Here is a 15,675-nt window from a genome sequence, read left to right on the forward strand (position 1 = left end):
GGCAGGAATAGCCAACACTCCAGAAGACAGGCTTAGGATACAGGAGGATCTGGACAGACTTGAACACTGGGCGCTATCTAACAAAATGAAATTCAATGGTGAAAAAAGTAAGGTTCTACATTTAGGCAAGAAAAACCAAATGTACAGGTATAGTATAGGGGGTACCTTGCTCAATAGTAGCAACTGTGAGAGGGATCTCAGAGTCCTAGTGGACAATCATTTAAACATGAGCCAGCAGTGTGCTGCAGCTACCAAAAAAGCCAACACAGTGCTAGGCTGCATTAGCAGAGGGATAGAATCAAAATCACGTGAAGTATTAATACCACTTTACAAGGCCTTGATAAGGCCACATTTGGAATACTGCATCCAGTTTTGGTCACCACGATGTAAAAAAGATATTGAGACTCTAGAAAGAGTACAGAGAAGAGCAACAAAGATGATTAGGGGACTGGAGGCTAAAACATATAAGGAACGGTTGCTGGAATTGGGTATGTCTAGTTTAATGAAGAGAAGGACGAGGGGGGACATGATAGCAGTGTTCCAATATCTCAGGGCTGCCACAAAGAAGAGGGAGTCAAGCTATTCTCCAAAGCACCTGAAGGCAGGACAAGAAGCAACAGATGGAAACTAACCAAAGAGAGAAGCAACCTAGAACTAAGGAGAAACTTCCTGACAGAACAATTAACCAGTGGAACAACCTGCCTTCAAAAGCAGTGAATGCTCCAACACTGGAAGTTTTTAAGAAACTGGACAGCCATTTGTCCGAAATGGTATAGGGTTACCTGCCTGAGCAGGGGGTTGGATTTGATGACCTCCGAGATCCCTTCCAACTTTTATTATTATCATCATCATCATCATCATCATCATCATCATCATCATCATCGTTGTTATTATTATTATTATTATTATTATTGTTGTTGTTGTTGTTGTTGTTGTTATTATTATTATTATTATTATTATTATTATTATTATTATTATTATTCTCTTTGAGGGACACATGAAGTTATACCAGATCCAATTATTTTTTATGCAGTCCAGTATTTTCTATTCTGATTTGCAGAAACTGTCTAATGTGTCAGACAGAGGTTTTCCCCACCATCTGTCGTCTAATTCTTTCACGAGGTGATGCCAAGTCATTCACATCAAATCATCTTTATTAGTGTAATTGATCGATCCAAACATAAGAATATAACAGGGCAAAAGAAACAACAAGAGGTGCCATCTATTCAAGAAAATTTTGAACTTTTTCCAACTGGCAAGACACCTCATTCATCTAGCCAAGGTTAGGCCTACTTCAATGTTCTTGTTATCAGCAATCTTTTAAGATAAATTCCACATCTCCTTTTTTTTGTATTGCTCATTCTGCTATATTTGAGGTGTTCACATCATTTTTACTATTAGGCCATGTAGATTTATTTCTTTTCTATTGACACTATTGCATTGCAGATACAAGAGTTATGCTTAGTGTGACCAAACTTTGTGCTTTAGTTTATAAAGTCAGCCAAATGATCTTTCTGGGATTGGTTAGTGATGAGTATTTAAGACCCTAAGTTTTAACTGGATCTTGCCAGCATACTAGCCTTACTACTAGTAGTAATTATTATTACTATTATTGTTTGCACAGTCAACCTGATGCTTAGAGTGGATTTGGTATTTTTGTCCACCTATCAAATTCTTTTCAAGGATCTGGGCTAGGTAAATGTTTAATAATATTAAAGGTACTGTCACGATGAAAGCTGTTCCAAGTAAAGTTGCCTTTTGCAATTGACTGATGGTGATTTGGTCAATGCTGATGGTGTTCAAGTGGTGCTCCAGATGTTTTGGGATTGCACCCAAGACACTTATTACTATTGGTACTATCTTTGCTTTGCTTTTCTATAATCATTTTACTTTTATTTGCAGGTCTTTGTATTTTGTGATTTTTCTCCAGTTCTTTCAGTTCTATTCTGCTGTCTTCAAGTACTGCAACGTTCACTATCTAGATTTTTTTAATCTTTCTTATTGACAAATGATAAGTCTAGGGTGTTATGTGACAAATGCTTGTCTGTTTGAATTCTTAAGTGCCAGAACAGTTTGTTTCTTCATTTTCTATTTCTTTGTCTATTTTCTACCAGTTCTTGCTTGCAGGCAAATGGCATTTCTTGCAGATATTCCAATGCACCATTGTTGCTATTTTGTCATGCCATTGTTTGTAGTCAGTCTGTCCACTGTTTCTTCAGTTTCTTTGCAGAGGGCATTTGTTGCCTGTTGCTGTCAGTTCTAGCTTTGTATGCATTTGTTCTTAAGATGTGTTCTTGTGCAGCCAGAATTAGTCCCTCTGCATCTTTCTTCAACTTTCCTGCTCTTATTCATTGCAGTTTTCTGCTGGCCTTTTTTTCCCTTTTCAATGTATTGATCATATAGCACTTTGCTTTGCTGTGCCTCTTTTTTATTCTTCATTTAGTCATATAGGCCAGTTTGGTTTAGTAAACCTTCAGTGCATCTTCTTCACTGTCCTTCAGATATTCTTGAAATGATTTTTCTTCTTCTTCAACTGTCTGGTGTACTTTCAACATTCCATGCCCACCTATTTTCCTTTATAAATATAGTCTGTCAAGATGGCTGTGAGGATGAAGCACATGATTCATTGTCTATGGAGATTCTCAATTATCCAGGTCATTTTGAAAAGCATGATTCATTGTCATTATTTTTCTGGTATTCTTATCCAGTGGCTTCAGTCCAGTCCACTATTTCAATTGTGTATCCATTGACTGGAATTGCCTCAATGTTAATTGCTTAGATGGTGTTTAGATTTTAAGATCTTCTTTATTCTCATGATGTACTCACTTCTGACTTTCTTCTTAACTTCATTGTGCTTGATATTGTCCTGGTATATCATGTTTTGTCACATAGTCAGCCAGATATTTAGACTGGATTTATCATTACCACTTATCTAGTACTTTCCAAAGACTTGGGATGATATTATTATTATTATGGATCATCGCACAGTCAGCCAGATGTTCAGACTGGATTTGGCATTTTGTCTATCTATCGAGTCCTTATCAAGGACCTGGGATAGGCAGATGTGGATTATTATTATTATTGTTGTTGTTGTTGTTGCTGTTGTTGTTTTTATTATCTTTTAAAAAATGATTTGATGTCAGAGAGGCTCATTACCTCATGCCTGCAAACTATTTGTACTATCATTGACCAGTGCTTAATGCCATCTCTATTCTACCATTGAGCTATGCTAATAAGTTCACACAAACTGATAGGAAAGGTCTGGAACTGGCCAGAACTGGAACAAACAACAAAAGACATCTTCCATTCTTCTTAGTCAAGGTGATTATTACTAAATGGTGACATAGGTCCAAGAAATCATGAAGGAATATCAGATGTAGATTAACCTCCTGGTTTGTTTCGTGATTTAATCAATATTTTGTCAAAGTAGTAATTTTTTCTAGAAAGCTTATATAAAGAATACCAGATTGTTTTATCTCTAATATTAAGTTGACATATTTAATTTTGTAGCTATGTATAAGTTTAGATATTTAAAAAGCACACAGTTCCAATAGTGTATGTTTTTAAAAAAATATTATTAAAAGCCCATTTTAGGATTTGAGGGTAGATATGCAACACATGTTTCATGTTTAAATCATAGGCCTGCATTTGTTTCAAATTTGTGGAGGGAGGGAGGGAAAGAGAGAGGGGGGGAGAGAGGGGGGGGTGTCCACAACATTAATTAATATTAAACAAGAATGTTACTGGATAACTCCAGATATTTTTACTTAATTTGGAAAGTATAAAATGCAAGGCTGGAGTGCCTCCTTGGAAATGCTGTGATAAGGTACTTTGTACTAATCCCTTAGGTGTATTCTAACAGTTGTTTTTTTCGTAATATTCATCCCATGCTTTAGTTCTTTGTTGCACAGGTTAACCCTAAATTCTAAACTGGAAACAATCTGCATCAGAAATACAAGTAGTCTTTGACTCATGTCAATAATTGGAACTGGAATTTCCACCATAAGTCAACGCAGTTGTAAAGTGAGCCATCATAATGACCAGATGTAATTTTACAAACATTTTTACTGCGGCCATTAAGCAAATAAAGCTTCCCCAACTTACCTTTTTTTATAGGAAACCAACTGAAAAGGTCATAGACCATGATCATGTGACCACGCGATGCTGCAATCAGTTGTAAATAGTTGTTGTTGCCAAGTGGCAAGTGAATAGTTGCTGTTGCCAACAAATTGCAAATTACATGATTGTGAGCATGGGGCAACATTTGTCAGTGCAAGGACAGGTCATCAATCACTTTTTCTGAAGACATCATAATTTTGAACCATTGTTTAAACAGTCGTAATTTGAGGACTATCTATATTAATTATTCCTCCTAGTAAGAAATATTAGGGCAATATCAATTAGTGGATTATTTATTTATGTCTTGTCTTTTTTTTTGAGAGAGAGAGAATTCAATACAGTATAGATTATACCCATATTTATATAACCTCAAGCTAAATAGATTATTTGACAGTCAATCCTACTGACTTTAATAGAACTTATTCCCATGTAGTGGGCTCAGGATTGCAGATTATATTGGTTGGCTGGGTGGCCTTTATTGAGTCTTACGTGCCTATTGATTGATACACTTTCAGAATGTAGAGGAGGCATGTTCACAGATACCTAAAAGGATGGGACTGAGGGAAAAGGTCAAACTTGATTATTTCCCCTGTGCCTTTTGAAACTAAATCTTGTTTTATAAAAATCAATGAGTGTTTCCACATCAATGAAAAGATATAACTCTGATTTAAACCATACGCTACGAAAAATTGCTGTTCATAGCTGGTTTTGCATATACCGGTAAGGACACTGGTGTGAGATCATATAATAGCTAATGTGGCTATTTTAGAGAAGATTGTGCTTTACAAATGGAATTATAGTCGATGTAGCACGCTCTTACTTTTCTTTCCTTTTCTTTCCCCTTTTCCTTTTAGAAACTTGGCTGCATATCAGATGTAGGCTTATCCTCTAAACCCTGGGATGACCTCTAATTCCATTGTATCACTGCCTTTTGTTACACTTGACTCCCAAGATAAATTTTCTTTCCAAATGTTATTTGTACATGTTAGCTTTGTAACCAGGTTGCATATGCTGGAGCAATTTCAGTTAGCATTTTGCTTTGTAGCAAAACGGTTTTCTTTCATATGGGTTTATATGCCAAGCTACCTCTTAACAACTTTCTTTTCAAATGTATACGCCTCTGTATGACATCTCACCCACTAATATTTTAATGATTTTGCAATTGCAGTTTCTGTGATCATTTCAAGCCATCATTTCAGAACTGTAAATGTCATTAATTCTCCTGTTTTATGTATCAAATTTGGTATTTTATGTGTACAATGCATATTGTTTATTGAAAGTATTTTAGAAAGGAAATTTTGATTGCAGCAAAGAGGAAACAATTGCTCCTGATTCAAAAAAACCGGTTATACAAAGTAAACACAAATGTATCTTTTTGCTTTTTCTAAAAACAACAACTATGCAACACTTCAAGAAACAGCTATGTAGTGTTGTATATTAAGAACTGTTAACATTGTACTAAATTAAATAAAACATTTTGGTTTTCTACTAGGCTTCTTGAGGTGGTAATCAGAAAAGAACCCCACATTTTAAAAAGAAATTGTGCCTTGCTGTATTTCTTATAACATTTATTAAAAAGTTGCTTTCACAGTAAAATTACGTTCATTTGAAAGAAGGAAATAGCAAGGTGTGAATCATTTCTGTATATATGTATAACCAAGTGCAAACATTGATGTACAATGACAGTATAAAATGCTTTAATGTTTGTGATGCCTGGTGGTGTAGAAAACATAAGCCTTAAAGCCACTAGAATGCATGATAATTAGAACTGACATAATAAACATAACTTTACTGGGGAAATTTTAGAACTGGCTCTCATTTACCCACATCTGTCTAAATGCAAATATTGCATGGATCTGCCATAAGTATTTGAATATTTATAAGGACCTCTCAAGTTTTGTGTAGGCCTTTAGGAACAACTTTGTCTGTGACCCTTCTGTCCTGAAAGTTCAGCTACTTCTGGTAAAATTGGAACAAGACTTTGGACTACAATCTCATTCTGGAATAATTCCCTTACTGTCTCCACCTGTTAAGATGCCCATTTGGAGACCACAGAAGAGGTCATCTTCAAGAATCTTGCGTGCTAATACGGACCAGCAAATGTCCTGTTCTTTCTGAATGTCCACTTTCTTTTTTTCCATAACAAACAGAATTCACTCTCTCTCTCTCCCTCTCTCCCTTCTCCCCCCCCCTCTCTCATACACACAAATATCCATTATAAAATGGCTCACTCTGAGGTTTACTGGTCCTTCATGCATTACAACTGAATTGGTCAAAAGGGTTTCTTAATTTCCAAGTTCCTGCTATACAGTTCTTGTTTAGTGGCTGGCTTATTTAGCAAGCCATTATACTGATGATGAAAAAGTAAACTTGCAACTTCGCATTTACAACCTTTGAAGAGCTAGATCATAAGATCGTAAGTACAGTAGCAATTTCACTTAAGAACTGTTTCACTTAACAGCTGAATTGTTGCTATTTGGTCGCTAACTGATGACTACTTCTATCATTTACATACTGAACAAAAGTATAAAAGAAAATACAGATCTACATACAACTACTTAAAAATGTAGATTTACTACAAGATGACAATGTTGTGGCACATCTGAAATCTCACTGATAGTGAGGAAGAAGGGCTTATTTTCTCCAGTCTTCTCTTCTGTTGTTGTGGTCTGGAACCTTCCTTCCTTCCCAAATGCTATTGGTATTGCCTGAATATTCCCTCTGTTCACTATGGGTGAGGGCAGGGGAAAAGTTTGTTGATTCTGAAGAGGGGGCCCCTTGTCATTTTTGGCGCTTTGGACCAATGGACTCATAACAACTAAGGAGTACATAAGTTTAGTTACTGAGTTTATCTGTGTTTTTTTAAAGTCCACAGAGAGTATATTCCTGAAAAATAAAAGATGCAGATCTTCCCTAGCTGTGCACTCCAATGTGATAAGACTACAGTTTTTTACCTATCTGGTGAGATAAATGCATAGGATCCTTTTTCATATATGCATCTTTTGAATGTGTATATAATAAAAGTAACAAATATGTGATCATCCTAAATACTGAATATGAATTCATATGAATATGAATAAGAATTCTGATATGAATATGAATATACTGCATCCAATTTTGGTCACCATACTACAAAAAAGAAGTTGAGACTTTGGAAAAATTCCAGAGAAGAGCAACTAAGATGATTGCAGGAATTGAGTGTGGCTAGTCTAGAGAAAAGAAGTACTATGGGTGACATGATAGCAATATTCCAGTATTTGTGGGGCTGCCACAAAGAAGAAGGGGTCAACCTATTTTCCAAAGTGCCAGAAGGCAAGACAAGAAACAATGATGGAAACTATTCAAGGAGAGAAGCAAACTGGAATTAAGGAGAAACTTTCTTACAGTGAGGACAATTAACCAGTGGAACAGCTTGCCTTCAGAAGTTGTAGTTCCTACACCTATCTGAAATACTATAGACTCTCCTGCTTGAGTAGGGGGTTGGACTAGAAGACCTCAGATATCCCTTCCACCTCTATTCTTATTGATTCATAGAGATGATTTATAGGTTTCCAAAATTCTTATTTTTCAGTTAACTGGCTGATGCAGTACTTAGGTAAGTTATAAGCCACAAGTAAATATGGATGAAAATAAATTATAAAGTGGTTCTTATATACAGGGTCAAATGAATGTGGTATATTAAAGTTGATGTTTCAGAATAAAAGGCTGAAAGCTTTGTAATAATATTCAGATTTGAAGAATCCCTCATCCAATTACAAGTTAAGATTGTAAATTCAGATAATGCATTGATTTCCCAGTTCAGTCCTATTTTATTAAGCAGTCTTTGGGCCATTCATATTTATGCTCTAATTGGAAAGTGTCTTGCTATTTTATTTACTTGCTATTTTATTTACTTTTCTTCCAACAATGTGCACATAAAATCTGAGAATTTTAAATGTATAAAAGAAATCAAATCATTTTTTTCTGAAATAATTACGTATTGCCAACCCAAATTAAACAGTGTTCCAAACCTTCCCAAAAAGTACATACACAAATACACACACACACACACACACAGAGAGAGAGAGAGAGAGAGAGAGAGAGAGAGAGAGAGAGAGAGAGAGAGAGAGAGAGAGAGAGAGAGAGAGAGAGAGAGAGATTATTCCATGCATAAATTCTACCCAAATGCCTTCAGGAAATTCATACTATGTACAATTAATTCTATTTTGCAGAACTCCCCATTTGAAGAATTATAGAACCATATTATTGGTTTGCTAGCTCGTGGCAGGAGGGGGGGCAAAGAGCAACTGCCTTATATCAAGTTAGAGCTGCTTTTTCTGACTGACAGGAGAACACCAAAGACTCCAGTAGCTGTCATTTCTATCACCTGCTGCCTGGTCAGATGCCAGAAATTTAACCCAAGATCTATATATAAAAAAGTACTTCACTACTGAGCTGTTTTAGCAACACAACCAACAAAATGAAATGGCCAAAGTGGGTGATTCTAATATTTAATAACAATAATCCAACAAAGAAGGTCCAGAGCAAAGGAGGGAGAAGAGAGTCAGTTGTTAATAAGGTTCACAATCAATTCATCACACATCTCTGAGAGTTTAGCAGAAGGGTATTGAAAAAGTCAGAAATACGGGACATAATGTAGTTGGATATTAATTTGTACATAAATCACTTATTTACTTTCATGTTCGTCAATACTATTCCAGACTAGAGCCTACCTTAAAGTAGTTTCATTTAGTCATTAAGGCTTGTGGGAAATGTTATATGTTTTCCATTTAAATAAAAAATTAAATTTAAAATTCATTTATATGACCAATTTGCTAGCCTATGAAGTAGACCAGCCTATAAAGCTATATAGGCTTAAAATGACTTTTGTTGGAATGGCTATAGTAACAGAATCTCTCAAGTCTGAATGTGCTTCCCTCTTTCTCCCTTTCTTTATTTTCCCATGAATTACTGAGGGGCCTGACTGAGATGTTCTGTCAAGTTATTTTTTGAGAATGGGTTAAGACTGTCCTTGTCTGACAGTTGCCTTGGTAGAAACTCTTCCTTTTGTCCTTCATATCTTCACATGCTTGAAGTAAGAAATATACTATATATTTCTAAATATATTTCTTCATAGAATAAAAAAGTCATCATCAGACACTAATTACAAAATTATTCCCTAAATCCTAATTGTTCAAACATTTAAACTTTGTTTCATTATGATGTTACAGCATGGAATGCAAAACGAACTGTTTATTCTACAACAAAGGTAGGGAAATTGTATGGGAGGGGCTTTGGACATATTAGGGATAAAGTGGACATGTTACAAAATGGCTGCAATGGAATGATTGCTAATTAACAAATCCACTGCCATGATGGACCGGGCCATTGATAAAACAACGAGAAGGGCAGACAAAAGTTACAAAAAAAGAGGAGACAGACACTCCAGCAGGGCCCTTGAAAAAAGAATACATTTTCCAAAATGCATTGAAAACTGGCAGTTGGGATTTCTCTCTGACAAAACACAAAGTCCTCCAGAATGTTATCTATCATCCCAGTGGGACTTCTGTGGAATTTAAAAATGGCAAATAAGGCAGGGCAGTTTTCTATTTATTTTTTAATTAATTGTACTTTTTAAAAAAGGTCAGGCTGGGGAGCTTGGTATCCATCAAAAGAGGCAATTGGGCACACTGACCGTGAATATCATGTTCCCATTATTCACCCTACAGTCAGTTGCACGTATTTCATTGCAAATTGTAAAATGATGTCAGATGAAAATATTTAAATCATCATCAAGATAATATGAAAAAATGAGGGCAAGCTTTGGGGTATTCATGAGTGTTCTCACAAACACCATATCATCCAGCATCTTTGCCAAGACATTAGGAGTCCAGCTGCTGACCACAGCTAAGTTGATGCTTAGTGTTACAACTTGAATTTGCTCATTATTTGGGGAAAGAAGAAGGAATAAAAGGAAAGAAGGAAAATATCTTGTCATCCAATAAAATATCAGCAATTCTCTCTGTCAAACATCATCCAATTTCCTCCCACTTAAATGTCCAATATTCTGTTCCATCTTGGAGAAGATAGATGGACTGTGGTGTGAACAGTGCTTAAGAATTATCAGTTCTATTCACCGTGTAAATGTTGGTTACTCCTTTCTAAGCTCTGGTTCTAAATTCTTCTGGCACAGTAATTACAATGAACATCGTAGGTGAATATGTGGCTTTTACCAAACATGAATCATTGTTAAATGCATGTATTACAAAGCATCGTGGATTTCACGGGCATTTACATTTTGAAATAAAATTTGGGAATGTGAAAATGTCAGATTTTTCTCATATGGCTGAGATATCTAATTAAGTTGGAAAATTGGCCATGCAAGATCAAGTCTCACTGAAGGCCATTTTTAATACACGGATGATTATTTTTCCAATGCTTTTAGCACAGTATCACCACCTATTTGACCTGGGTCTCAATAGCTATATGGTAGGATCTGATTTATTATAGAACATCATTTAGAAATGGAGAAGTTGTGAATCCTTTAAAGATATATGTGGAGTAAGACAATTGTGAAGAGAAGTTTACATTCGTGTGACAGACATGAAACAGAATTCAAATTAATGAATGATTACTTAAGACAGATGTCATTTACTTTTCTTTCTAAATGCAAAGCACCAAAAGTTTCTCACTGAAATTGAATATTTGTGAAAGCATACCTGATAAAAGAATAGATTTCAGTCTTTGCCATGACATATAATTAGTCTGCTGATCTTCATTGCTACAAGGATTATAGAATCAAAAGCCATTGTAGGGCTAAAATGGTACTGTATCTCCTAACTATAGAAAAAGCTGCTGCAGTTAGAAAGCCACTAAAATTCTTGACAATGAAACCACTGCCTCTCCCTTGACAAAATAATATATTTGGCTTCTGAAAGTAACTTTCTTTCAACTCAGGCTGTACCTAACTCAGTCAGTTTATTCTGACTGGCAGTGTCTTAATAGAATGTCAGGCAAAAATTTTGCCATCATCTGACGCTAAAACGTGAACCCTGCAAACAGAGCATGCCGTCTCTTATTCTGCTATGGGGTTTTCCATCTAATAATTATAGTGGACATTGAGAGGTCAGCAGGTGGGCCTAATCCATCTACATAGTGAGATAGATATTAGTCTCATGTATGGTTTTGGAATGTATTCAGAATTGTGTTTGGTCCTCTTGAGAGTGCAAGACTATTCCATTGCTCATTAGCCCTTTTGAAGCTTGTGCAAGAGCCTGAAAATAAAGTTTGACTGCTATAAGGAATCTATTAATTAAAGTTCATTTGGTACCTTTTTCTAGGTTCTGTGGAAGTCTGGCTATTTTAATGAATTATCAGAGAACTGTTGTGCTCACATTAAGTCTGAAGAGCTTCTGAATCGTGTTTGAAATATGCAGAGCTCCAGTAGATACATATTCATGCTTCATGCCATTTTCTCCTCCTTCCTATTCCAAAGGGAGAGGGGAACCTCCCACTTCTTTAAAGTCACCAATTCACAGCCTTCCAAAGGACACAATGTCTACTTTTCTAAATGTAAATTCAGTGGCAGAATTTAGAAGACTGGTGACTTTACCTGTAAGAAAACACACATTAATAGAATTGGATTTGGTTCCTTTTTCTTTTCTTTTCTTTTTTACAAAAGTATACACACAGGATTGAAATAGAGAGTTCTGACTGGAGAAACAATTAAGAGAAACAGCCACCTTGGGATACAGAGTGCTATCTGTTACCTCCTCTTGACTGCCAGTCCCATGTTGGTCATTGCTAACTAGATGGCAGAAGTCTTGAGCAGGAGAAAGGAGAGAGATGCTGGAAGATTGAGATGAGCAATGAGCAATGAGCAATGACCTATGCAGAGAGGATAGTCTTGGGCCCCAAAGAATTCTACATGTAATTCTACTCTAGAGAAGAGCCCACAAATTAACTTTGGATCATTTTTCTCCCTCGGGAATTTTCTACCATATTATTTTTCTAGAATTGAATTGTTTCTTCTATTACTGTATTTACCAACTGAGCAGAAGTAGGAGGACATTGCCATCAGTCCATAGCCATGGTCAGATCACTTAACAAATTTCTCACTTAGCAACATAGATTTTGGGCTCACTTGTGGTCGTACATTGAGGATAACCTATACTCCTTCCTCTTCCTATTTTTCCCATAACAACAACCCTGTGAGGTGGGTTGGGCTGAGAGAGTAACTGCCCAAGATCACACAGCTGGCTTTCAAGCCTTAAGGCAGGACTAGACTTTACACTCTCCTGGTTTCTAGCCTCTAACCCTGAGCAAACTGACTCTTAAGTCTTTCTTTTTAGACTTCTAAGCCGTCTACATCTATTCCTTCCATCAGTGGCTGCTACTTCGTTAAAATTCATATAGTAACTTCTCAGTTGATTGGTGGCACAATTGGATTTCTGCTATTTACTGGCTCTTCACATAGAACTATGCCTGCTCTGTTCTCTTTAGGATCTTATCATTATCTGTAAACTTTCCTTTTTGATACTTTAACATTACGTTTCAGAATAGAGTGATTTTAGAATTCACACTCTGATCTGCCAATGTTGCTAGTGATTTTTGGAACAATCCCAGAATGTTGTTCTATCCATACAAAATATGCCTGCAAAGAACACAGAGATGGGCATTTCCACCAGATTTAAGTATTGCATCTTTATTCCTGAGATTTAGGAAACCGTTAAAAATATAGGTCTTTAAAAAGAATATGGGATTATGGAATCAATTGTTGAACTTTAGACAATTAGTTCTGTCAAAATAGTATGGGATTTTGACTGATAAAGATAAGATGGTGAGAGCCGGTTTGGTATGGTAGTTAAGCATCAGGCTAGAGACCAGGAAACTGTGAGTTCTAGTCCCACCTTAGTCACAAGGCCATCCGGGCAGCTTTGGGCCAATCCTTCTCTTAGTCAGGAAGCAGGCAATGATAAATGATTTCTGAAAAACTTGTCAAGAAAACTGCAGACACTAGTCTAGGCACTCTCCAGATATGAAAAACTGACTTGATGATGCACATGTACATTTGTGTGCGCGCACACATGTGCGTGCACACAAACAAACAAAGAGAAGATGAAATTTATATTATTGGGAAGTGATTATTTATTGATTTTTTTTACATATTAATTTATATGCTTGGTATTTTGCTATAAGCTGCTTAGAGTCATCCTGAAGGAACTGGCATAAAAGCACCTGAAATAAATAAAAAGTGAAATATATTTAAAACAAGGAAACTTTGCTTTAGTTCTGCTGAAATCAGTGGAATATCTGTCTGCTCACATAAGTTGGTAAATTTTAAAGAACTAGAATGCTATTACTAAATATGTTGCTATTTAATACCAAACTATTAGTTGTTCTAATATAGTAGATTGGATGTGCTAAGAATTAATGATTCCAATTACCTGACAATCTACTAGAGAGCAGCATTAAAATTATCTCCACTATGACTGTTTTGGTATTTGAACTATGAGTCCCGTAGGGGATGAGTAGCATATGCAGTTACCATGGAGGCTGCTGTGATAGATTATGTTTCAATAAAGAAAAACACTCCTGTTTCAGAGAAGTTGGGTAAGACCATTTCTAAAGAATAACACTTCCTTAATCACATATTTTGATGAAGGGGAATATGCACATGTGAATCAGCACTGCTCATTTCCTTTCAGGAGGACTGACATCTTAAACTGCATGAGACAATGAATCACCTTGTCAAATAAAGCGCAAAATGGAAAACCTGTTACCCAACTCATCTGATACAATGACATTTGCAACAACATGTTTGAGGCGATAAACCAACAATAATGATTATATTTTCTTTAGACTTTTATTGTGCTCTGAAAGTTTTATATAATCGTACACTTTCTCTTCATGGAAACATTATAGTATGGCATTTTATAGCATTTTAAAACTCCCTGTGAACATGTAAATTATTATTATTCAAATTAGGTGGACTAATCTTAATTGGTGCCTTTTCTTAGAGAATCCTTCCTAACAAGTGAGCTCCAAATAGATAGGGACTATTGATTCCAGAATTTTGGAATTCCCAACCAAGTCGATCCCTGTCTGTGCTACCTGGCTTCTTTGGGAGATGTAAAACTACCTGTAGAAAGCTTTAAAAATATATTTTTCAATATTCTTTATATTAACAGAAAGAGAGCGACATTACTTCTCTTTAAAAGCTTCATAGGTTTTCCCTGTTAGTAAGAAATTCCAAACTGTTGTACATTTACATTTACACTTGACGAAGAACCGTGAAAGTATACCCTGATATTGTTCCAAAAAGCAGTCTAAAAATATGACATGTACATTATTACATATACATCATTTCCTCCTCTCACATGCACATTCCTCCTCACCACAGGGAATAGAATGTGGTCTATGCCACAATAAATCTGTTCTTTATAGTAGACTTTATAGTAGACTTTGCTGTTTTAAAATCAAATTAGAATATTTTGTGCAGCATTCAAGTCCTTTTGGTTTCAAGAGAATGTCTGTTAATTTCCTCTTAAATGTCTACCTTTGAACTTAATGATTTCTATGTAAATTTGATAGAAGAACTTCTATAGTAGAAGAGTCTTTTTCTGTGAGCTGGTATTTATGTATTCAAAAGAGAGATAACGGAGATATCAGCAGTTCTGGGAAAAATAAAACTGTAAGAATGCAAACTTAGGGTGGCAAAAATGTAAGGAAAGAGGCAGCATTACTCAGTGATGACTGAGCCTATACAGAGGATCTAGACCACTACAAGGAAAAAGTGGCAAATTGCTGGGAAAGACATCTGGGGTGAAGATCCTAAAAATCTGTATAGCCAGCTGATTGACCTCCTGGACAGGAATACAAAAGAGTGCAACATTTTCTTTATAGTATAGTAATTCTTGTGATTTACAGTATACTATTATCATTAATTCACATTTAGGGTGGAAAACTACGACATCAGCTCTGAAAGTTCATGGTTGGAAAAGGAGCTTCATGGTAGTCTACAATTGATATTCTGCACCAGAAAGGGCAAAAAAGAAATATCTCAAATGCATTTTTGACAAAAGAGAGAGAGAGAGAGATTTCACCCATTCAGTTGAAAGTGGAAACTGACTGCTCCATCTTCTCTTCTGCATTGTTCTGCAATAACACAATGTTACCTCAGTACTTTTTGAAGTGATTATATATTTATTTATTTATTTAAAAATATGTTCTTATAAATGTTATTAGTGATTGGTACACTACTTTACAGTCATTGCTATGAGATGGGCAACTATATAAATGGTTTAAATGTAAATAAATAAATGTGCAAAAGAAGAAAGTCCACTTTGAATAGTGGTAATACAATAAAACTAAATCTAATACAGCACGGAAACGGCATTGGTCACATTGGTGAATGATCTCTGGAGGGCCCGGGACAGGGGTTGTTCCTCTGTCCTAGTTCTTTTGGACCTCTCAGCGGCTTTTGATACGGTGGACCACGGTATCATGCTGCGGCGTCTGGCTGAGTTGGGAGTGGGAGGCACGGTTATGCGGTGGTTCTCCTCCTTCCTCACCGAC

The 15,675-nt window shown here is 36.0% G+C and overlaps 1 protein-coding gene across 1 annotated transcript in view; it reads left to right on the top strand.

The window, feature by feature from the left end:
- Positions 1-5,905, top strand: part of AKAP6 (A-kinase anchoring protein 6) — a 190,673-nt gene extending 184,768 nt beyond the window's left edge. Inside the window, exon 13 of the mRNA XM_015813076.1 lies at positions 4,974-5,905. The gene's annotated coding sequence lies outside the window, so the exon portion shown is untranslated. The remainder of the gene's footprint in view (positions 1-4,973) is intronic.
- Positions 5,906-15,675: the final 9,770 nt, after the last annotated feature.

The sequence above is a fragment of the Protobothrops mucrosquamatus genome, unplaced genomic scaffold, assembly GCF_001527695.2.
Source record: "Protobothrops mucrosquamatus isolate PMUCROS unplaced genomic scaffold, P.Mucros_1.0 scaffold133, whole genome shotgun sequence".
NCBI classification, from domain to species: Eukaryota; Metazoa; Chordata; class Lepidosauria; order Squamata; family Viperidae; genus Protobothrops; species Protobothrops mucrosquamatus.